Source organism: Falco punctatus (genome assembly GCF_963210335.1).
Source record: "Falco punctatus genome assembly, chromosome: 4".
Classification (NCBI taxonomy): Eukaryota; Metazoa; Chordata; class Aves; order Falconiformes; family Falconidae; genus Falco; species Falco punctatus.
The window spans coordinates 20,337,396-20,361,332 of NC_137583.1; the positions used below are offsets into that span (position 1 = coordinate 20,337,396).

The 23,937-nt window shown below is 41.0% G+C and overlaps 1 protein-coding gene across 2 annotated transcripts in view; it reads right to left on the reverse strand.

Moving 5' to 3' along the window:
- The window catches only part of PDZRN3 (PDZ domain containing ring finger 3), a 147,583-nt gene that overhangs the window by 70,912 nt on the left and 52,734 nt on the right, over positions 1-23,937 (reverse strand). The window contains exon 1 of one of the 2 annotated variants that reach the window (XM_080385500.1): positions 1-22,133. This exon is cut by the window's left edge and continues 37,406 nt beyond it. The exons of the other annotated variant lie outside the window; for it this stretch is intronic. The gene's annotated coding sequence lies outside the window, so the exon portion shown is untranslated. Of the gene's footprint in view, positions 22,134-23,937 lie in introns of those variants that run through there. 2 annotated transcript variants of the gene reach the window in all.

Below are 23,937 nucleotides of genomic sequence, written 5' to 3' on the forward strand. Positions count from 1 at the left end.
TTTTGATGTTTAATGAAACTACAACACCAGGTAAATTATGGGTTTGTGTTCACTGCACACTTTTAAATGAGATTATAAAGAAAAATCCAATATATTACAAGTGGGTCAAATATATTTTTATATCTCTGTCTGGAGAGACAACCTCCAGAATGATCATTTGGAAGTATGCAGCTGACTACTGAGAGAACATTTAAATAAACACACTGTTATTAAACCACAGAAACTACATAACTGTTGCTATTTACTGGCACTTTCAAGGATCAGACTGCTTTTGAATCCACCATGGCCTGTGAATATGCTTATAAAAATATGTAAATATTTATGGGTGCACAGTAACAAACTTTAATAACAAATTATATTACAGTATTTTTAAAGAAACACAACTGCCCCAGCCATTTTTTATATTTATGTGATTTTTTATTTTTTTTTTTTTAAATAACGCTGTATGTATCAGCATGAAGGGGAAACAGGTACTCGAGCCTCATATGCCATGAAGCATGTGCCACACTGCACGGGGTTATAGCCCTGTTAACATTTCCAAGTAAATGAGGCTTATTATTCAAATACCTCCATTATACAAGCTCTTTGTCAATTTAAAGTAATTGTATATGTCATACTTATATGTATGAAGGTGATACTGGTACAAAAGTGCCTTCTGTTTAACTAACCCCGTTGCTGGTGACAGCAAAGATCAAGCTCCTTTTGACTTCCAGAGGATCCCAATTAGGCCAAATGAAAAGTGCTGTGGAAGTTCCCACCTGGAATAAACCACGGCACCAAGCCACTGATGCGCTTCTGTATTTCTTTTGCTCACTAACCAGCTCCCAAGGCTGCCCAAACTGCTGAGCTGCTCCAGTCACGTTTGCAATGATCGCTTTGTTCTCCTGAGCAAAAGTTACATTGGCCTTTTGTCCAAAATGTGTCAGTACTCACCTTAGGCTTGAAACAAAGATAAAAATTTCATCACCTCTAATTTTGCCATGATGAGGAACCTGCAGTGCTAGAACCGTGAGCCCAGTCGATGTGTGTGGGAGCAGGGCCCATTTATCTGGCACTTCTGCAAGCCAGGCATTCTGTTTGCAAAACAGTCTTTAAATCCTGGCCAAATGGCTAAATCACTCTTCCTCCACTTGTCAATGCTTCTGGTTGTAAAAAGACAAGTTGTCTGGGGAAGGCTGGATGCATGTCTCAGCAGTATGAATTGGACATGAACTAATTGGAAACTTCACTGGAGATGAACTAATATCACACGTGCTCTCTGCCAGCCAGGCAGCAGCTTTCAATTGCTTTGCACCAACAGTCGAAGGAAGGCCAGATTAAAAAGAACAATTTTGACACTACAGAATTCACGTTGCGTTTTCTCCTGAGTTGATGGTGTTTGATGGCTCTGATGCATCACGTTTCAGGACCTGCTGGGAGTTGTGACTGGAGACAGACAAACTGACATTCTTGGGCTCAGATTTGTGGAATTTTGGGAAAACTTTCAGTTTCACTTGCCTCTAAATCCTCTAGAGCTAAAATCAAGATTTTTGTGACAGCCATGTGATGTAAATCTAGTACATGTATTCAGCACTTACAATTTTGATTTTTTTTTCTTTTTTACTTGGAGACTTACAGTCACCAATAATACCAGTTCCAATGCTAAAAGCATGTATTGCACAATGAAACTTACACCTCAGGGAAAAGATTAACACTCTTTTTCACTGAATCAACAGGAAAAACATGATTATCAGGCTTGGAAATATTAGGTAAATAATATTTTTTCTAAAAAGAGCAATGTTGTGCTACAGACCCATCTACAGCCGACCCTACTGACTCCTTGCTGTCGCTGCACAAGGACAGCCTTCACAAGATATATATTTACACTTATGGAAAGTAGTAGTATTGCACTAAGGAATGTGACATACTGCAATAATGTCAGAAGCTGCAAAATTGCAGATAATTTTAATAACGAAATGGAATACCCTTACTTTAACTCCTCATTCCGAACAGATCAAAAGTTAGTGGGTGAGGTTTTACAGGCTTTGGTTTAGGCATTAAGACCTGTGAAGTCAATGAGATTGAGAAGGTGCTTAAGTGTTTTGTTATCAGGGCTGGATTGAAACATGTACTTTTGTAGTCTGCTGATGCCTTTGGCTGTCATTATCAAACTCTGACAGATTTAGCTGTGGCAGTTGTTCCTACCCCCAGCTGTCTGCTTTGTCTTGACGCTGATCGCTGCCATTGAGGCAGGGAGTATGTGTCTGTACATCATTCTAGCTCGCTCTTGTATTTCACACTCCTCTCATCAGTGCTTTAGGCTGAAATGCCAGGCTGTGAACTGGGGCACTTGAAGTGCTGACACGTGTCCCATTCTGTCACCCTTTCTAGAGGACGCTGATGCTGGAAGGCAGAGAGGTATTAATTGAACAGCTGGAGGTGTTCATGTCTTAAGCCACTGCAGCTAAATCTGCCAAATCTCATCTGTCACAGCATTTAGCTTCATGTGTATGGAACCTTAGGATTACCAAATTACTACTTTAAATACAATGCATTAGCCAGGATGAGATCAATTAAAGAAAAATTCAAGTAACAACTGGACCATCTGAGTGCTTCAATAAAAAACACATTGTTAACACAATTTAAAGAAAATACAGGATGCCTAAACTTTGGATATAATTTAATAACATTCTTCAGGAGAAAAGAAAAAAAGATGTTATCTGCTTGCTTGATAAATGCTTCAAACTTACAGAGGTCTGATCTTCATCTGTTTTAACTCAGGGTGACTTCATTTAAGTCAGAGGAGCCATGAAAGTCAGCAGCAGATGAAGAGCTGGTCTTAGTTTGCTATTCGCTAATCTTCAGGGAAATCGTAAGATTATGGACAGAATACTTTCTTTCTCCAAGATAAGGAAATGTAATATCCCTAGAGTACCTCTTATCTACCCTCAAATTCAATCTGGAAAGTCTTTCCTCTTTTCTAAGCTTTTCGTAGAATTTTTGTTCTATAAATGCAGCCTTTCCAAGTTTATTGGCATTTTTAATGTTAAACGTGTTGTTCAATTTTTGGCCACAGATCTCTCTTTTTTCCAATTCCTCTCAAAAACGTGAAACCTGTTCTTTTTCTGCTCCTTTCATTCTTCAGAGAAGTTTCTTCCCCTCTTTTCTTTCGTGAAAGGAAATACTTGCTCTAGTTAGAGTTCCCCTTGAGTCTCTCCATTGTGCCTCAGCTTTTGAACTTCTCAGTGCAATGCGTACGTGTTTGTGTCCATGTGTGGGACAGAGCAAACCAACGGGTATAAGTCAAGATCTCAACGCTGTTTGCTTCATTCATGGTAACAGCCATCACCATCATACCTAATATTTATTATAAAAGTAAATTAGATTATTGATAAACTCAGACGCAGGAACTGAACTAATGTTCTTCCAAGGTTTATAGTACTGTACTGCCATCTAGTGAAACACCTACAGTAAATAGTCTAGTATGTGAGTAGTCCATTTTTGCATTATTAAAACAAACTTATTTTTAAATATAATACCGAGTATATATACTGCTGTTCTCTGTGAGTGTGCAGAACTCCATAGTGATCAGATAAAATAAACCTTTTAACTAATGTAGTTTCTTAAAAGTGCCCCAAAGCATGGCATTTCCAAGGCACTCAGGTTGCACGTGACTTAACATTCCACTGCATGTATAAAACTTGATTCTTAAATCTTTGATAAAGCCATTCCAAGTAGAAACAAAGGAGCTTTAGTTAATGGTACCCCATTTGTAGACTAAACATATAACTTGTATAATCAGTCTAAGAAAGTTGTTTACACTATTTGCCATATTTGCAAAGGAATGTGTAAGGCCCTGTTATTTACCTGGAGTGTTTTCTTGGAATCTTAAATCCTGTAGAGCTTCTCACTTGTATCAGATGCTCAAAACTGCCTAGAGAAGCAGCTCAAGAGCCAGTGGCTTCAAATGGGAAGTTTCATATTTAACTCCTCCCCGTCCCTCCAGTGGGCCACAGTATGACTTTCTTTCTGGCTTCACCTCCTTCAGGCGAATGGCACTCTGAGTCAGGGCTTAGCAGAGCAGGGGCAAGTCACTCGGTGGTGCCCAGGACTGCCCAGCCCACTCCATGGTGGGACCCCGGGACGTGTGCCTGGGCCAGGGGTGGGCAAGAGGGTGAGGAGCTTTTGACGTTATGCTGCAGGCACCGAGCACCCCTTGGAGCCGGGCTGCTCCATGTCCAGCTCCCCACTAACCTGACCTTCTCCCCCGCTATGGTACTGCACATCCAGGGGCATCGTAGGCAGCAGATGACAGATGTGGCATGCGAGCTGCCATTGCCATGTGGGAGACCGGCGCAAGACGAGGCGCAATGTGGACAGCTGTAGAGCATGCGTGAGGGGCGTGCACCCCAGTGGGGATGTTGTGTGAGTCTTGGGAATAATCTGCCAGTCTGGATAAATCTGTGTGTAAGTGACATTGCTATCCATTAACCAGTTTAAGAGAGAAATTAAAAAACCCTGTCCACTTGGTCCCATTTGATTACGCGTATCATTACTCTCAAGTACAGTTTATGAGATGTCAGTGAAATCATATAGGCATTGCCATCATCGTCTCATCTTAGCCTGTCTTAAAACTCCTGTAGAAAATACCACACAATCAAAAATGCTTTCTTTTGTCTCACCTGTTTCCAGCTCACCTTACTATTACTGCTTTTTATGATACTGTGAAAAAGTCAACCCAGGCTTACAAACCAGCTATACTGTGGGATGGGCTTTCACAGATGGAGACAGCCTCTGCCTGAAGGATTGCAAATCAAGGACTGGATCCAAAACTAGTTAATGAATGTCTTTTCACTGATCTCAGTGAGGTCTGGAGCAGGCCTAACAGCAAAGATGTTGTCTATTAAGCTGAATTTTCTTTTGGATGACATTTTGGAACTGTTAGCATAGTTCACATTTCAGTTTCCATTGTCTGCAACCATATGAACTTAATATTTTACAACAGTTTTACGTACAGATTGTAAATCTGATTTCAGTTATTCCTACTGCTGCTTTATTTCATTTAAGGAAATTGGTATTAAATTGTTGGATATATTTACATGTCCACATTTGTTACTACTTTAGCCTGTCTGAAGTACCGTGCAAACTTACAATACTTCATTCTCACCATTAATTAAAACTCTTACAAGGTTAACACACCCAGGAAGGAGGACTGGGGAGCAAGCATTGTGTAACAGATGAACTCATATAAAATCTAAATGTGATTTAATTAGTTGATAATGGATCATTAATTACAAAGCTAGTGAAATGAAACACATTGTTGTGGGAACACATAATGGAACTATTGAGAAAGAATAGATTTGTTTTCACTAATACTTGTCTGCTAAGAAAACCACCTGTGCAAATAACTGGCTCAAATCAGATGACAAGCAGATTTTTTATTGCACAAGAAAGATTTCGGTTTCCATGACAACGCACCTAGGTCAAAACAGCAAATTGTATATTTTTTCTGCAATAAACATTTCATTTACTCTAACGGGTTTAACATCCAGGTTTATAATGTGTCTAAAATATATTTATTAGCTAGCAATTATTTAATGCAGCAGCTTCTGCCCAGAAATTGCTGTCCAGTGACTAGGGATTCAGCTAGAAGTGTATGGGATCTATCCTAAGCTTCTTGGCATTTTAAACAAATGCCGTAATGCTGTTTGGCTCACAGTAACCTACTGTGAGCTCTGGGGAGAACTAAGAAAACAGTTTAAATGTTATACAAAAGTTTTTATTTAATTGAATTCAAGCATTTATAAAATTATATTAAATTAGGTCATATTCATAGGTTATCCAGTATTTAACATTTTCACCAGTAATTGCCTGTACCTCTAATTTAAAATTTAATGACATTATTTAAGAAAAAGGTTTTCTTGATCTGAGGGCAAATATGCTTTATTTATAGGTCCTTTCTCAGACCGAGAATGGAAAGTACAAATGTGTTACTCATTAAGCCCCACGTTGTTACGTGGCTGGATGACTAAATCACTGCTTCCCCAGGGTGCCTACACCAAAAAGCACTGGAGTCAGCGAAAATAGAAAAATAGGTGTTCTCATTTCCAGTGTTCCGAATCAAAAAAACAATTAGTAAATCTCTGAAATAATGAGGGGTTTTATTCACCAGAGCTGCCTGGAAGCAGCTCGAAACTCGAGCTCTGACCACTTGCCCAAGACCCGATGGAATTACATCCCAGCCAGAGAAACAACTCAGCGGTTGTACCACAGCCCCACTGCAGGGCACCTCTGTAGCAGGATGCTGACCCAAGCCCAAGATGGCCAACTCTGTGTTGACATGACAAGACCTTGACAAATGTGCCACCGTCTCCCTGACTTCTGGGCTGGTTTCTTTTGATTCTGGCCAACTCTGTGCAAGCCGTGAGTTTGCAAGGGCTTGCAGCCATGGTTGTTTCCTGGAGGACTTGCCTGGCAGCTCCTTGCTGCTCCCGAACAGGCACGGCAGCCCAGGAGCAGAGCACGGGAAAGCACTTTAGCACAAGAGCCAAGGGACACGCCACATCCTGGAGCATACATCTGCATTAGGTGTGACATTTTGCCTTACAAGCACTAGTACATAAAATACTCCCCTTCTCCTGGAAACGCTCAGCTTGCTGCACGGAGAGGCGGAGAAGGAGCCACCTCAGTGTCCAACAAATGTTTCCAGGTCCCTCTTAGCCTGACTTCACAAAAAATGCAGAAGGTGCTCTCTCTCCAGTCTCCTCCCAGTAACTTTTGAACTTCTTGGCTGATTTCTGCCAGCCTTGACAGATGGTGGGAAGCCTAGAAGATAGATCAGCTGCTGTGAAGGCTGGCGGGGGGCACGAGAGGGCAGGAGCCAGGTGGTTGAGGAGCATGTGTGCTACTCTGGGCACGCCACAGCACGTTCCAGGATTGCTCAGTGGATGGGGCACAGGGACACGAGGGAAGGCTGAGGATCATGCGGGAAAAGGAAACAAAGGATTTAGGAAAATCCTTTAGGAAATCCTACAGAAAAATGGTTTGATTGGCTTTTATGACCACAGAAAAACTTTTTTTATTTAATGTCATCAGCCCAGGCTACACAGTCGAACACTTGAGTTCTACCTAGTGTGCTCATAGTGACATTACTGGCATCCATAGCCAGAGACCGCATTTTGAAAACAGTATTTCTTTCAGAAGGGTTTTCTTTTGTTTTAGCCTGAGCTATGTTCAACAAAGGGGTAAGACAGAGAGAGGTGCTGCAGTCCAGCCTTGGTCCGGAGCTGGGAAGAGCATCTCTAGTGTACATATGGCAGGGCCAGCTGATTTCTAGTTGCAGTTCTTTGTGTAAAATGACTCACAGGATCTTTTCCTACATTTTACAAGCTGAATCTAAGGATGAGTTAGCACAAAGGAGAATTCATGCAGCAGCAGTGGGCGGGACAGCAGGGACTGGACTACAGCCATAGTTCTGGAGGGGCTGGGCTGGGCTGGAACAGCGTGAAGATGCTTAACAGTATTTTATGGTCGCTTTGTAAAATAAAGTGTAATAATCACCTTCAAGTCTGTAATTCAAAGGTAGATTGTTGTGTTGTGAGTGAAAATGGGCAGCTGTATCAAACATCTTTTAAAACATACATTTTTTTGAAAACAATCTCTGAAGATAGCCTGTGTAAGCTCTGTTCCTTTTTCCTAAACTTTCAGCTAAAAGACGTTTAGAAAGGCTTTTCTTGTTTCCCTAACAGTACATAAATACAAGTCACACCCTACTGAGACTTCATTAGGACAAAAACAGAATATAAAGTTCTTGATAAAAGGAGTATGCTTTACATAATTTTGCTCCCGATACACACTAGTCCCAAGTGAAGAAAGAGCAACAAATTAAAGCTTATAAGGTGAGACTGAAAATGAAGTAGTGAGAGGTGGGGGCTGGTGGAAGTTAGGAAAATTCCAGCATGTTCAAACTTCAAACATGTTGCTTCCCATCCTCAGAGCACATCTTTTGATTTGAACATCCCTTGCACACAATGAATGATGACAGTAAGTGTGGAAGGAGTTTACAGAGTTCGCTATGCCCAGCCCCTACCTCCAGGGGTATTTAAACATTGCACAAACCAATGCAGGAAGCATATTCTGTTTCTCCACCCTTTGCTGTTGATTAATATCTATAGCCAATGCATTAATTGCCATTTGAAATAAAGGTCAAATCCTGTGAGCACTAGCATGCAAATATCAGAAGAACCAAAACATTTATATGTATATAGGCTTCCAGGACTGGACACCAACTCTTGTGATAGTTGACCTGACACGTTACAGGTCCATTTATTTAGTTTTGGGTTTAGTTCTTTACTTTTTAGCTAGGTCTGAGCTGATGCAGTGACACCCGGGCCGGTCACGCTCCCCGTGCAGAGACCAGGCAGGCACTAGATGGCTCCCGAGTGACAGGCTTGGGTTTTTTTAGAAATGGAACTTTCTAATAATATCTTCACTTCCTGGCTTAGAACTTTGTCCAAAATTTCTGTTCTTTCCTACTCATTGTGTGTTTTTTACAATTCAGCTTTACCTTCACAGGCACCATGCAGTTTGTTGTTTCTTGAAGCAGACAGGAGAAAACGGGGCTCTGCTGTGCTCCTGGCATAGGGCTCAGGAGGAACGGGCTGGAACTGCCAGCGTGGCCATCACAAGACATAGCTGTGGAAGAAGGAAGCATTTCCAAACTTCCACCAAAGCATTCATGGAGGCTTGCAGAACTGAGTTAGCTTAGCTGGGAGCCAGCTTAACTGGCACTAATTGGTTTCCCTTGGCTGGTCATGTCTCTTTGGATGTGATTTTCATGTTACTTTTCACAGAGGAGCACTTATATCTGGTCCTTCTGAGAAAGTGACAGCGATCTTACCATTTCAGAAGGGAAACAGCTACCATCAAACTTAGATTTTTAAAATAAATGGGCTTTGTAAGCAACTGAATGCTCTTGAAATCTTCTCCCTGTTGTGATGTGGTGATCACACAAAAGTACAACTGATGACAGCAGCACAGCTCAGAGTTCCTCAGAAAATCTTCAGACTGACATTTAGTAGCCTATCTCCAGTAAACAGAAATAAACAGAAACCTAATTTCCTCTCTGTGAAAACAGATAGAGCAGCATACTTTCTAAACATGGCACGCACGTACAATCCTAAGGTAAAGCTTTCCACCTGGGGAATATGTCACGGAAAAGTAGGCCAGTTTGCCAGACACTGGATATGTATTCAGTAGCTTGGACACAGACACTATTAACGTGGAAACGGCGCAATATACTCTAGAGTTCAAGTTCTATAATGATGGGTTTCGGGTCTAAGTGAAGTTTTAGGAAGCTTACCATCACTGGGAACACTGAAGTTCCTAGCCCATTTAACGGCGGCTGTAGGACATCGGTTGGCACTGGGAGCTTTTCTGCTCCTGGAGTACAGCTGCTCCCGCTGCTGAACCTCAGGGCAGCATGGGTGTTATACGAGCGCCTATTTGTCTACTCCTGCTCCCCTGTTTCTCCTGGAAGGAAAGCTGCACGTGTGGGCAGAGCGGGGCCAGGGATGGATCAATAGCAGAAGCAGTACAAGTACAATCATAACTAAAATTCTTTCTGGATATGTGGAAAGGGTCTACTCTCCAGCTCAGGCAAGTTGCCTTAATAGTCTTGAAACCCTTCGCTGAGATGCAACCTACTGAACAGTCCAGTATGCCCAGCTGGACTATTCAAAACACAACAAAGCACCAAACTGGGAACATTACCTGCCATCATCTGTGGAATTACCATCAACATAAATGTCATGTGGAGGTATGATGTAGGAAATATTAATTTCTATCAGATTCTTCACTTTCCCATTCAATGTTAGTGAAACACTTTACAGAACTATGGCAGAGGCACTGGAATAAAGAACAATGGCAATTCCTTGTGCATATTAAATACATTTCCTCAAGTCTGTACTCCACAATAGATTGGGCAACACTAACATTTAAAAATTTTAACCATTTGCATTTTGAGGGATAAGGCAGAGTGAAGTGTTATTTTGCTGCACGTTAAACTTATAAAGCATTGCTCAGTAAACCTATCTTAAGCTAGCAGCCTTTCCAAACTTAGACAGGAAACACCTGGACTTCTGTGGTAAAACATCACTGCGAGAGCACTGTACATTTTGGAACAGATCATTCTGAATTGTTAATAAATATTCATCTTATTGCAGTAAAACACACTGTGTCCAGTGCTATAAACACTGGTGGAGCTAAATTAAATATGTGCAATGTTAGTCATCTTGACTTTTTTTCCCTAAAATGAATACTTGACTTCCCCTCCAAGAACATCTGAAGATTTAAAACCTTAAAAACCTAGAAGATAATTCTATCGGATATACATTTTAAATATCTCTGTTTCTGTTATATATATTCTTTGGTAACACGTTCTCCCATCTTTGCTAAATGGCTCATTATAAAGCTAACTAAAATGAAGTCTTTGTTTCCTTTCCTGGGAAAAGCCCTGCACCTCGGCAAACACAGCCCTGTAGGCTCATACAGGAATTCACTGTGCTCTCCTAATGGTCTCAATTTGAAAAACAAATCTAGAGATGTCCCTAATTATGTGAAAGCCAAAGGGCAAAATGCAAATTGTATACAAATCCTCAGGCCCTTCCTCAAGAAAACCTGAATATCTGTTTCTCTGTGTTCATATGTTTGTGATAAAGGGCTCCAGAATTATGCCCTCAATTGAGAAGAATTTCCTAATTTTAGGAATAATCATTTAGTTGTGCAAATCAGCCCTGAACTGAAGGAAGACCTGAACTTTCTGCTATAGTGTGCTACCTCCTGAAAGTGCCCGTGATGTGGCTGAAGGAGACGCAGCTGACAGAAGATCTAGTTTGGACTCAGTTCTAAATCATAACATAGATTCATTAGAGGTCATGATAAACAAATCTTGCATGCATCCTGCTGCATATGCTTATATGTAAGGCTAATCTTTTATAGATAATTTTCTCGGGTTTGGGGGTTGGTTCTATGTTTCTCTTGCCTGACTATCTTTTTTAAAGCATGCTTGCTAATACTGTATTTCTGTGTCCTAACAGCTTGCATTGTTTAGTTTTAACATAAGCATTCACCAATTTTCTACTAAAATATATTGCCTATGGAAAATTAATATATTTTTTGTCTTTTCTCAAAGAATTTTAATACTCAGGAAAACAAGATATCATAAATCTAAGGAAAGAAAAGCTGCTTTCAATTGAGCAGTAAAAATGCGAAGTCTGTTGTGCATGTGTGTCAACAGCTTTCAAAGCTGCAATCTGAGCACAAAAAGCAATCAGAAAAATTGCACTGCTCATACAAAAAAAATTTCCCTTGGTGAGAACTCCACAAACACTGAAGCAGCCTTAAAACTTGGCTTACTGTGTCTGTCTGTAGCTGTACAAAGAAGACTACTTGTTTCTATTTTCTGAATGTGTTGAAAACTAGAACATGGCAGCTGTAATTCTGCTGTAAAGCTCCCCCAAACAAACACCAAAACAACCGTGACCACCTGTTTTGAGCAGACTTCAGCTGTGGAAGATGCCTCTCTGAAGGGAAAGTGTTGGAGAATATTTATGAGACCCTAAAAGGAAGTGGGTTCTAGCTGAAATTTTCCTATATGCACAGCACTGCATTATTTATTAAATATCTATTGCTTTGTCCCTTCTACCCCAGGGAGGTTATTTATTTGTGCTGTCACCACTGCTGTAAAGAGTATTCTTTTATAGTGAGATGCATGATGTAGGTAGAACAGAAATTTCAGCCTCTGTCGTTACTGCTATCCTATGGGGACAGCAGCAGGAGTGCTGGACCTCCTCCCGCAGCTGATGGCAGCTGCCCAGGGGACCCGTCCCCTGAACGACAAGTTCTGTGCAAACCCTGGCGTTGGGTGGGCAGAGCGTGCGGTACGGCCCATCGCTAAGAATCACGTATTCCTGGAGCTGGCCCTTTGGCTGGACGCCTCAGGTTCTTTGCCTGGCGCAGGTAACCAGCGCAGCTTCCTTCACTTGTATTTGCTTCTAGAAGGGAGGAAGGACACCTGGAATATACAGCACCTTGGGGACACCTAGGCACTGCTCACAGACTCCTACTCCCTTCAAATACTAGTCAGTCACCCTATGGAGCATTCCCTGTATGCTGTGGCAGTCACAGTGATGTGATAACTTGGATGTAAAAGCAATAATAAATGGAACCGTACTTGGTACAACATCTGCTCTGCAAACGCTCTCTGAACCATCTTCTTTTTTCATGACATACACAGTAGTGATTTTTTTGAACTACATCTTTACAGTGCTCTGGTTAAATAATGCTATAATCCCCTCCTGTCCCGCTCCGTCAGCCAGCATTGCCCAAGGAAAGCCATGGAGCTGCTCCGCATGCAGCTCCTCACCGCCGTGCACCCCCCCAGCTATTGCCACATTCAATTTCCTGTTTTCTGTTGACACAAATAATCTTGCGAAATTGCAGACATTCTGAAAGGCCATTGTGTTCAACAGATATTAGCATTTCCATAAGTAATCAGGCTGTCTGGTATTTAAATGACATAGAATGCAAACACTGCATGAGACACCCAAATTGTTCAAATAAATTCTTATTATAATGAATGGTTCAAGAGCTAGAAAAGGTACATGCAAAACATTCTCTGGAAGTTTTTAGAATTCTGTTTAGAAACATTGCCTATAAAATAGTAGGGTAGAGTAGCAAAATCTGATACCACTCAGCTTAAAGATGGATAGAGAAAGGTAGAAAGGCTTCTTAAATGGATGAGATTCTATTCCCCAAGCCATTTAAACTGAAGCAATTGTATAGAATTGTATATGAAGCATGTAATAAATAGATCATAGATCATCTGACATGAAGATTGTTTTTGCTAAGTGGCAGCTAAGCAAAGCATTCAGTAGCTTGCCTTTTTTTTTTTTTTTTTTTTTCCCCTGATCACGGCCAGCGTGATTGAAATGAAGTAGATGGAATGGAAGAAGATTAGCTCATCCATGTTGAACAGATTTAATAATCCTCATCATCTTTTTTTGTTAGCTCCTTCCTGTAACTAGGAAAGGAGAAGCTCCCATTACTAACAGACCACCTAACTCCCCAGTCCAGCAATGCTGACTATCCACACTGCTGGGTAATCTCATGTTTTTCATCTACTGTCCAGAGAGGCTGCCAGGGCACTGAGGTGACTTCACTGCACCGCAGATGTTCATGCAGAGACTGATCTTTTTCCCTGCAATGTTCAAAACACTAATGGTCTCACTTGGTATCTAGAGACCTTTCATTTCACAATTTATTCCAGGTGGACTGCAGAGCTGGACTGAGATTTCCTTGATAGCCTTGCCTTAAACTGCAACGCTGAGAAAAAGCTCAGACTATTCACAACCTCTCCTGCTCTCATGAATGGCTTGTTTGTATGGGTGGTTTTGCCACCAGGCTTGGTACTATGAACACACTCACTGTTACTGTTTAACTATAGTAAATCAGTTAAAGACTAACTGTGGTGTTCCGGAGATATATTTTATTTCATGCAATGCGACTGGCCTACAGTCATGTATCTGACTTCCAGACTGGAAAGACTATAAAGACACAATGATTTTGAACTCCACTGCATTTTTTTCAGTGACTTATATACACACAGAGTAAGGAAGAGGAGGACTTTGGGCTTTAGCAAGCTCAGATGTGAATACATCTTCCTTTTCCAACACTGTACTGGCAGAGAAAACACTCTGCTGGGTCTAAAAAAAATAGCAATTACGTATAACTATGAAGGTATTTTTAATGAAAGATTTCACTGTGTATTTCTCTGGCTAAGTAAATATGCACCGAAGAGCTAAAAGCAGACATTATTATGATAACTCCTAAGTGACCAGTTCACACAGGCAGAACACACCTCTGCCTGGCGGATGTTAGGGTAGATACCTTTCCAATAAACTCTCCAGATTCTGAACTACAGCATTTCATTTTTCCAGAAGCCTCTCAAGTGCAACCATGTGGATTTTCGATGGCAGAAACATCCTGCTCACAGCTGATGTTTTGTCAAGCTGTTTTCCTGCCCAAGCCAAGTCAGGAGAAAACACATAAATATTCTTACAAGCAGGTCACTTATTTTCCAGCTGACATGCATTTTGCATTCTGCTATTTTCACTCTATTTTCCCTACCCGCAGAATCCATATTGTTATAGGGAAAGCAGTTTATATGAGAAAATTGACCTGGCACAACTTAAACTCTTTGAGCAAAACCTGAGTAAAAACCTGCATGGACACTCTTTAGATTGGAAATTTGGAGTATTAATATTTTTTATTTAATGTAAAGCTATAAGGAAAGGATTCAACTAAACTAAATGAGAAACTTTAATTTGAAAGTTAGAGTTTGGCACCAATTAACTGTTTTTTTTTTTTAAATAAAACAGATTTGAATTATATCATGGTGACTTTTCCATGCAGAGAAACCCTTACATCCTCTATAATTTTGTGGTCCTATGCTTCCTGCAACCAAAATGACCAGCTTTAGGATACTGAGAGGATGGTAAGTCTGTTTTGCATTATTCACCACCTGAATAGGGAGTAATCCTTCTAAAACATGTAGACATAAACCAGTGAGAGATGAAAATCAACTCAAACTGATAGGTGGTATGTAAGAGGAAAAGGAAAATCTATGATGCAAAGTATTAGAGAAAATCAGTTTTAAATAGCTGTACAAACAGAACAAACTTCTGACATCTGAAGCATGATTTAATACTACACCAGATGTTGATGTATTTCGTGTTTTTAGAAAAGCGTTTGACACTTTTGCATGGAATTTTTGCTTTAATTATTAGTGTGTGAAAACAGCATTAAGGAGGTGATCACAGTAGGTTTGAAGCTTTTCTCTGATTAACAAATTAGCCAGTTCTAAACAGATCAAGTTAACAGTCAGAAAAGCTGATGACCCTTGAAAGCAGGCTTAAACTTTCATTGGGCCACTTATTACAGACCACTTGCTTTGGATGCAAATAATATCAGGTGTGCCCCCTCGGACCCGAAAATCTCTTTATTAAAAAATGAAAGAGCACTCAGTTTTCACCAGTTGCTTTGAAGTAACAGCAGTTATTTCTGGTAAGAGGGATTTTCAGGACCCAAAGAGTCTGTATTTAAAAAGAGATTGCTTACACTAGCATACTCCAATTTAATTAACTCAGATTTGCAAATAGATGATATATGTTAGCTGCATTTGTAGCACGAAATACAAAATTAAAAGAAGAGTTTGTAATAAAATGAAATGTATAGAAAGGGGACAGTATTTTAAAGGTGAGCACATCAGAGAATATAATGTGGAAAGCTGAATAATTCATTTTTCATATTGGGGGAGACCCCTTTTGAAAGTTTTTGCCAACTGCTGTACAGCACCAAAGTGAAATGAATAGGGGCATTTTCCTGGACTCCAATGGGTGCCGAGTTGGGAAAAGACACCCTGAAAAACTAAGATCTTTCCTTTTAGCTCTGTGGTTTCTTCAAGGTATTTTCTTAGATTTTAAAATGCTGAATACTTCAGCTTCTGTTCAGTCTTTAGATCTGCTGTTTGTCAGAAAGAGAAAAGATTTCTCTGCTGGTGTAAATCAGTATAGTTGAGGACCTGTCTACTGAATTTACTTGCTCAAAGATAGTGTACTACTAAGTGTTCTACTACATGCCTTTGAACATGTATAAATTAGGTGGGATCTCACAAACTGGGTCAGTGCATTGCCTCACAGTTCAGCATTAATAAATAAAGCATCTAACAAACCATTTTGATGACTATATATGAAAAATTCATTTTTAGCACAGAGTGAGTCAGTACAGCAAACAATACCATATACTAAATTTACAGTTGTTGCAGTGGCTTGTGTTCATTATATCTCATTCATTATAGATTCCCTATTGAAATAGCACTCCTCTTAGGAAGCTATACTATCATATGCTGTAACATTAAGTAATGAAAGTGTTTTCAGTATTAACATGCAGCTCATGTTTGCTGCTTCGAGAAAATGTAGGTCCTGACCTTGCAGGTACTTTTGCATGAATAACTTTAGACATATATAAACAAATGTTTTGCACATATAGCTCTGGAAACCCAGAATGCCTTCCTCCAAGAATTGGAGAGTGGTTTGTCACTAAACATCTTAACTAGGGAAGGGTGACCTCTGACAGAGCTACCGGTCTTAAAGTGGACAAACACATCCAGAGTTCACTCTGTACCCCACATATTACAGACCGTACCCTATGGTGGGCTGTGAGTTTATTCAGGGGTACCGCTTAGAGACAAAAGTCCAGAACGTATTTTCTCAGTCTCCAGGTTTCAAACTGCTACAGAATTTCAGTTCCAAAGTATGATCTAGTCTAGCTTGGGAATTTTCATATGAAGACTGTTAGTGCATCTGGTTTGATTTGTTTCTAATCAACCAATGTGGATTTTTAAAATGTAGTCCCTTGGAAAGTTTAGCTGATATTTTCAAGGAAAACAATAAAGAAAATTCAGCTTTGACATGCACATTTTTTTTGCTTATACAACAAAAACTTTTGCTTTCAAGTCTGTGGTGTTCCAGAGACGCTGGGGAACAGAACTAATTTCTCATGCCAAAGTATGCATTTCTGTTGTGAGTGGATTATTTAAAGAAACCTGTCCTGTTAAATGAAAATCCTCAGTGCATCAGTTCATAAATGGAAATGGTCAGCATGTATATAAAAAAATATCGGAATTAAACAACACAAAAATTATTGCAGACCTATATATTTTTACCAGCTACTGAAATTACCTGTGGGAATCTTAATTTTCTGTGAGTCAGACCTCTGCCCCAGCAGGGCAGAAGACCGAAGGAGGCACCCAAGGAGCAGGTTTCCAAACCTAGCTGCAGCGGATAGCTGCTCAGTCTTCATCTTAGGTCTAGCTTCAGCATCAGAGTCTGTTGGTTTGCTGTTCTGTATCATGTCCCAATTCCCATTTTTACCTGGATATTTATCTTTCTACTGGTGGCCTCCAGTCTCAGTTGACTGCTGTAATAAATGAGTTTGATAGCCACCTTACTTCACCTCTACCACTTTCTGGATCACTGAAATACAGCCCTTCGAAACATTTATCAACTTCCCTATGCTTTGGTTGATGCCCAGCTGCGGAACATGTACTGCTATGTGTACTTAGTAAGTAGCACCCTGGCTGGTGTCCGAAGCAGCGTGGCCAGCAGGAGAGGGCAGCGCCCGTCCCTCTGCGCTGGGCGCTGGTGCGGCCGCCCCTCGGAGCCGGGGCTCAGGTTTGGGCCCCTCAGCCCCAGCCAGACCCTGAGGGGCTGGAGCGTGTCCACAGCCGGGCAGGGGCTGGGGCACAAGGCTGAGGGGGGGCGGGGGAAGCTGGGGGGGGTCAGCCTGGAGAGGAGGGGCTGGGGGGGCTGATCGCTCTCTGCAGATGCCTGACAGGGCGGTGGGGGGTATCGGTCTCTTCTCCCAGGTGACAAGCGACAGGACAGGAGGGAACGGCCTCAAGTTGCACCAGGGGAGGTGTAGGTTGGGGATTAGGAAAAATTCCTTCGCGGAAAGGGTGGCCAAGCACTGGAACAGGCTGCACAGATGTTGTGGAATCACCATCCCTGGAAGTATTTAAAAGATGGGCAGATGTGGTGCTCGGGGACATGGGTTAGCAGTGGGCTTGGCCGCACTGGGTTAATGGTTGGACTTGATCTTAAAGGTCTTTTCCAACCTAAACGATTCTGTGATCCTAACTTCCATCCTTTTTTACATGTAATATGGGATAACTAGGGAGACTTCCAAGAGAATAGCATTTCACAGCACCTTTTTGTACATCATGTATTTTAGTTGAGATTGGTAAAAATACCTGTAGTTAGTCATCCTTGGCAATTTTCAGACCATTTTTCAGTTACTTACACTTTACCAGTTTTATCCAGGGAATTATCCATGCTGGCTATCTGTTTCCCATTTAGTTTGTGGAAAATTTTTCAAGCAAAAAACCTGCTCATCTGTTTCTGAGAATGAATATAGGGGAAAACACACTGTTTTTCACACCTTATTAGGGCATCACACCTCTTGTTTCACAGGCGGGCTGTGGTGGCACACTGCTTTGGCAGGTGGGGGCACCGGAGCCTGCGGCTGTGCTGGCATGCCCTGCACCAGTGCTGCTGCAGCCAGGAGCTCCCAGCTCCAGCTCCCGCCCTCGAGATGGGAGGCAAGTGACTGGATAAAAAAGCCAGAAACGACCTGGCTAAAACCACAGGGCAACGCCGTAGCCTGGGGTCTGCAGTAAGCAGTGGGAAGCTGTGCCTGGCTGGGGCAGGAGATCAGAAATACGTGCTCTAGCAGCAGGGAAGCAGCCAGAGGGAGACGTACTGCATGGGAAGCCAGAAAGACAGGGGATGATGATGGGAGAGTTTTGGGGGGAAATACGGTCTGTTTTTTAAAACAGGTGAGCATTGCTGTGCTGGCATGCTGCAGATCACTCAAAATGAGCTTTCTGTAGGTGGCCACAAGCTGAACATTCCCCAGTGTGTTGGTGCCTGGCGTGAGGCACCTCAGCTGGCTCATCTGCTGGAGTGCTGCCACCCCACAGCCTCACGCTACAGTAGCGTCCCTGCTCTAAACATTCAAAGTGATGATGTGACTCTAAATACTCTGACAGATCAGGTCTAAGGCTTACTAACTGTCACCCACCATGGGATGGCTTTTTTCGGTGTACTTCAGGTTCCCACCTCTTAATATCATCTCACTTTGCAGTTGGGAAGATTAATTAAAGTTTGTGAAAGCCACAAAAAGGCACAACTGTGGCAAAATTAGCAATTCTGTCCTTGAAGCGAAGTTCAGACCGTGTCAGGAAGTCAGCCATGTGAAACACCCACCGAACAATAAGGGTAACACAAAAGTACTGAGAAGCTGCTCATCCCAGCCAGCACCATCAGTTATGTGCGCTGAGGGGAGGTTTCGGGAACACTGTGTGATCGCAGGACTGAAGGGAAGAACATACAGCTGCCCTGGCTGTTGAGCCATTCAATGTATGCTTTAACAATCTTTTAATGCAATTTGTGTGTGTAACGTGTGATATATGAACTCAAATGCGAAAGCCCTTTGTATGTAGCGCATTATGTAGCTTCTCGCTGTTTGCTTTAGAAATTCCTAACTGCCCAACTGATGCAGACCTGCACACACAATAACCCCTAACAAATTGCTCTCGCTGATAATCAAGGTGGCAAGGGCCAAGGTCAGAGTTCAGCTCTTTCTGATGTCAAGGGCCTTCCACTAAAGCCCAAAGCAGCATGTGATGCAGGAGTGCTCTTTAATGCCAGCTGCCATTAAAGGCTGCGCTTGTTCATGCTTCGCTGGAAGCTGGCTGGGACACTTGCTTACATGAGTGGGTAGTCTAAAGCTCCTGTTGGTTAATCCCTCAAACGGCCCAGTGACTGCTTTCATGAAGTATTCTGGGAAGATTAAAACTGCCTGTTTTCTTTTTTCTTTTTTTTTTTTTTCCCGCTGAAGTTCACGAGAAACTGCCAGCATAATTTTAAAAGCCTGTAAGAGCACCCAAAAGTGCATTTGAAATAGAAGCAGACATATGAAGGACATGGACATTAGAGTTTCATGGTTTCCAGACAAACTTCAAGTGATTATTTAACACAAATTGTACAAAGCATTAGGACAATATAGATTATATCTCTATTATAGTTGAGGTAATGTTACAAAGCTGGGGGGAAAAGGCTAGTCTGATATTCAAAGCTTTTCTTCTTCTTCGTCAAACTTTTATGTTCCCTGTGGAAAGCTGGCATGCCTAAACAGATTATAGGGGAATATCTGACACTTTTATTATTGCTTTTTCAGGAAGACGCTAATATTCAACATGAAACAACACTTTCCCCTTCAAACTTAAAGAAACGTAATGTTAACTGTGACATTTATAATTCTAACCTTAGCAGCGAAAGTCACGCACACATATATTAAAGGGTAAAATCATAAGGAGCTGGAAGGCAGTGTGTCAATCGGTGTTTGGTTCTTCTGAATGTTTAGGTGCTTATCTCTTCTTACTTTTTTGAAAAGGTAGTTGGGTGCCTAACTTGGGGATCTGGATTTCATTAGGCAGCAAGGACCTTCATTAGGGGCTACAGAACTCAGTTTTGCATCATTTTAGGTCTGGTTTTGGATGTAAAATGGAATTTGACTATGGCCGTGATGACATTCCTTCTCATCTGAAAAGTATTCCAAGGTTTTCTCTGCTATGTCTCCTCCTCTGTGGCTGTATTCCATGTGAACTGGGGTTTTTCTGCTTTAAACATATGTAATTTTGGATAATCTTTTTTTCTGCACAGATAAGCATGTTCTTTGTGTCACAATTTCTAATGATGACCAGAACCAGCATACCTTACTCTCATATTTCTGTTCTCTAAATAATCAGAACAATTTTTGCCACTAAACTTGAAATTAAAAGTAACTACATGAAAAACAGGTTGTTGAACTTTCCGTTTGTTGAAATCCTCTCTCTGCTTGCTTACTTCAGTCAGTGGGACAGCACACAGAGTAAATTAAGTAATACAAATCAAGATGTGCAATTACCTGCTTAATATACTTCAAAATAATGGTCTCTATATTTTTCGTCTGTGGTTTCTTACTTCTTACACAGTCTGTCTTCTGCTGTAGGGGTCTTCAGGCAGATCTGATGCAGAACATCAGAAAAACATGTATTTTGAAGTGATACAGCCTGCAATTATCCTCCTCACAGAACTGCTTACTATGAATTTTTCTGGTAGTTTATGCTTTCATCTTACTGCTTTGCAACAGCATTTTAAGATTTAGCGGTAAAGCACTACCACTGATCTAAACTGCAGACAACTAACTGTTATAACTGTTATTATAGAGGGGTTCTCTTCAGGGTTACTGTACTCTTTGTTATTTTAGGCATATGCTTTCTTAGGGTTTTAACAGAACACTTATGTATACCCATGTTTTAATCCCAACGCCCTTTCTAAGACGTGAGAGTGCAACCTCTGAATGCTGCTGTGCTTTTCTGCATTGCAATGAATGGCTGGCTCCGTGACATGGGGCACTGGAAACTCCCTTGGAATCTACGCCCTGCACTGTTACTGGCATTTTGATGTGAGCTTGGAAATTTTACAATTTGCTTATTCATACTTATTTGTAAGTGGTCCAGAGAAATAAGCCAACTTCTTACCAACACATTGGCCATTCTTCTGAAACTGTGAAAAGATGACAGCATTTTTTTCCATCTTAGTAGAAAATGTCTTTCACAATGTAAATATTTGTTAATGAAATGCACTCCTCATTTTCTACACTAGCAGCTTTTTTCTTCTTCTAAGTGCGACTTGAAGTATTTATAAATTGTGCTGATTATGAACAGCATTTTTTTTTAGTTCTAAGGAAATTTTCTCACTACCAGTCAACTGCTTTTCTCACTTTATACTCCACTAATATATTAACTAATGGTATAAATAACTAGTAATGAATTCTGAAAGTATGCAGAACACATTATTGCAATTAGAAGATAAAATAATGCTACTTTTCGTACTTTCACCTCTAACTAGTTCCAACAAAATCATATGGGAAGGCAATCTGATCCATGTCTTGCCTGTTCAGAATTGTTTATGGTATATGATTAGTCTTCAATAAGTCAAAGACGTGAATTTATATTTTCTTTTGCACATAGGCAAGGCTACAAGTAAATATTATATGACTTCAGAGGAATTTAGTATACAATAATAAAGCAGATCAAAACTCTAGCCAATTGGCTAGGCAAATAAACAGTACCCGTAACTCCACAGACCTTTAACTGGAATAAGAAAGTAAACAGTTGTGGTGGGCTGCCCCTGGCTGGCGGCCAGGTGTCCCCCCCAGCCACTGTGTCACTGCCCCCCAGCCAGGCAGGGGACAGAAAAGGCCGGTGGGCCGCGGTGCGGGCAGGGGAGCGCTCACCAGGGACCAGCACGGGCAGCAAAGGCTCAGCTTGGGGACATCAGTTCAGTTTGTTACCAGACAATTCAGGGTAGGATAGTGAGAAGTAAAAACTGAATCTTGAAACACCTTTCCCTGACCCCTCCCTTCTTCCCAGCTCAGCTTCGCTCCCAGTTTCTCTAGCTCTTCCCACCGAGGGGGATGGAGATGGGGCTACGGTCTCTGCTGCTCCTTCCTCCTCACACTCTTCCTCTGTTCCAGCCTGGGGTCCTTCCCACGGGAGACAGTCCTCCACGAACTTCTCCAGCATGGGTCCATGCCATGGGCTGCAGCTCCTGGCCATGCAAGCCCAGTATCATAGTCAAGCAGCTCGCAAACAAATCCAACTAAGTAATGTGAGAAATGAGAAATCTATTTTAATTTAGTTACAACAACAAGGAAAAGATGACATGTAAACAAAAGAATAGGACAAATCTTTTGGTGTTAAGTGTTCTTTTTGTGTTGAACACAACAAGCAATGATTTATATTAACTAAAACCTAACCCATCATTTTTTTAACTGACCATATTCTGTTCCAGTAAACTGATGAGATGATGACAGCTTCTCAAGGCTTTCCCATAAATGACATTCTTCAGCATTTTACTAACACAGTGCTGAACTGTTACAGTGTTTCATCCGTAAGAATTTATTTCTGTGAATTAATTTTATGGCTGTGCTCTACTGATTTACCATTACTTACATACATGCACATAATATTCCATGACTACTTGTAAAGGAATCAGGTTCACATTTTCTACATAAATACATACTCTCTCTGTCTCTCATGACTTACTCTCATTAGCTATATACTAAATGATGTTAGACATGAGACTAAGTTAGTATGTTGACTCTGGAATGCAGCAGTTACACGTGGTTGACTGGCCTCTTTGCTAAGGTTTATAGTGTAGTTTTGTAGTTCGTAATATAGGTAATTTTTACAATATAACACCCCTGCTAATAAAAATAAAGTTGTTACGTCAGGCCACTACTAAATAATGAAACCACTACTATGTTTAATTTACCTATTAAATTCTGTGTAGCAGTAAACGTTGTTATAGAGTTTGTTATTAACGTGCGTAACCTCAAGATTGCTGCCAACACCTTAAACATAGCATTTCTGTAAAGAAGTTGGAATCAAATGATACAATGCTTTGCAACTTACTCATTACAAAATCAGGGTAAGATGCCCATTAGTTATATGACATTCCCAGTAACATTATGGACTGCATTGGAACAGAGCAAAGGACAGAAGGTTGAGCCCACCTGCGAAATCATCTCAGGTGCCTCTCCTGTGGGTTTTCAGCACACAGAGAGACATGTTATGTTGCCATTTGTTTCTGGGATAACTCAGTTAAGCAATTCATGTTTATCTTTTGAGTATGCATGGAAAGCAAGGAAGTATGATTTTGAAGATTTATTTTAAATTTCTACTTATTTCCATTAAAGACAGTACAGGAGTAACAGAAAAAGATGCTGGAGGGGCTGTCGGTCCTCCTGAACACCGAGATGCTGTGACTCACTGGGGACAGCCCATTCACAGAACACAACAGTCTCTAGCCCTAGACTGAATGGATGACAAAGAGCTTCTTGTTATAACTAAAAAAATATGTAACTATAAAAATGTAGTTGTTATCTACCATCATAATTAAGGAACTCTGAAATAATATTTTTTTGGAATAATAAACTCCATGCTTTTGTTTTTATAAAAGAAAGCATAGCAACTTTAACAAAGTTCTGCCTTAACACATCTTCACTGTGACCTCAGGATTCAATTTTAACAAGCTGGATTTAATCCTGTTAGTTTAAGATCAAAGAAAAAGATTCACTGGCAGGGTTAAATGGAGCACCATTGAAGGATTTATAAAAATAAGGCCAATACCCACACCAGTCCTTCTCTCCTAATTAAGTTTATATTTTTTTCTGAGTATTGCTGGCAGGAATTAGTACTCAGAGACCTAAGCCAAAGTGGCTCACTTTAAC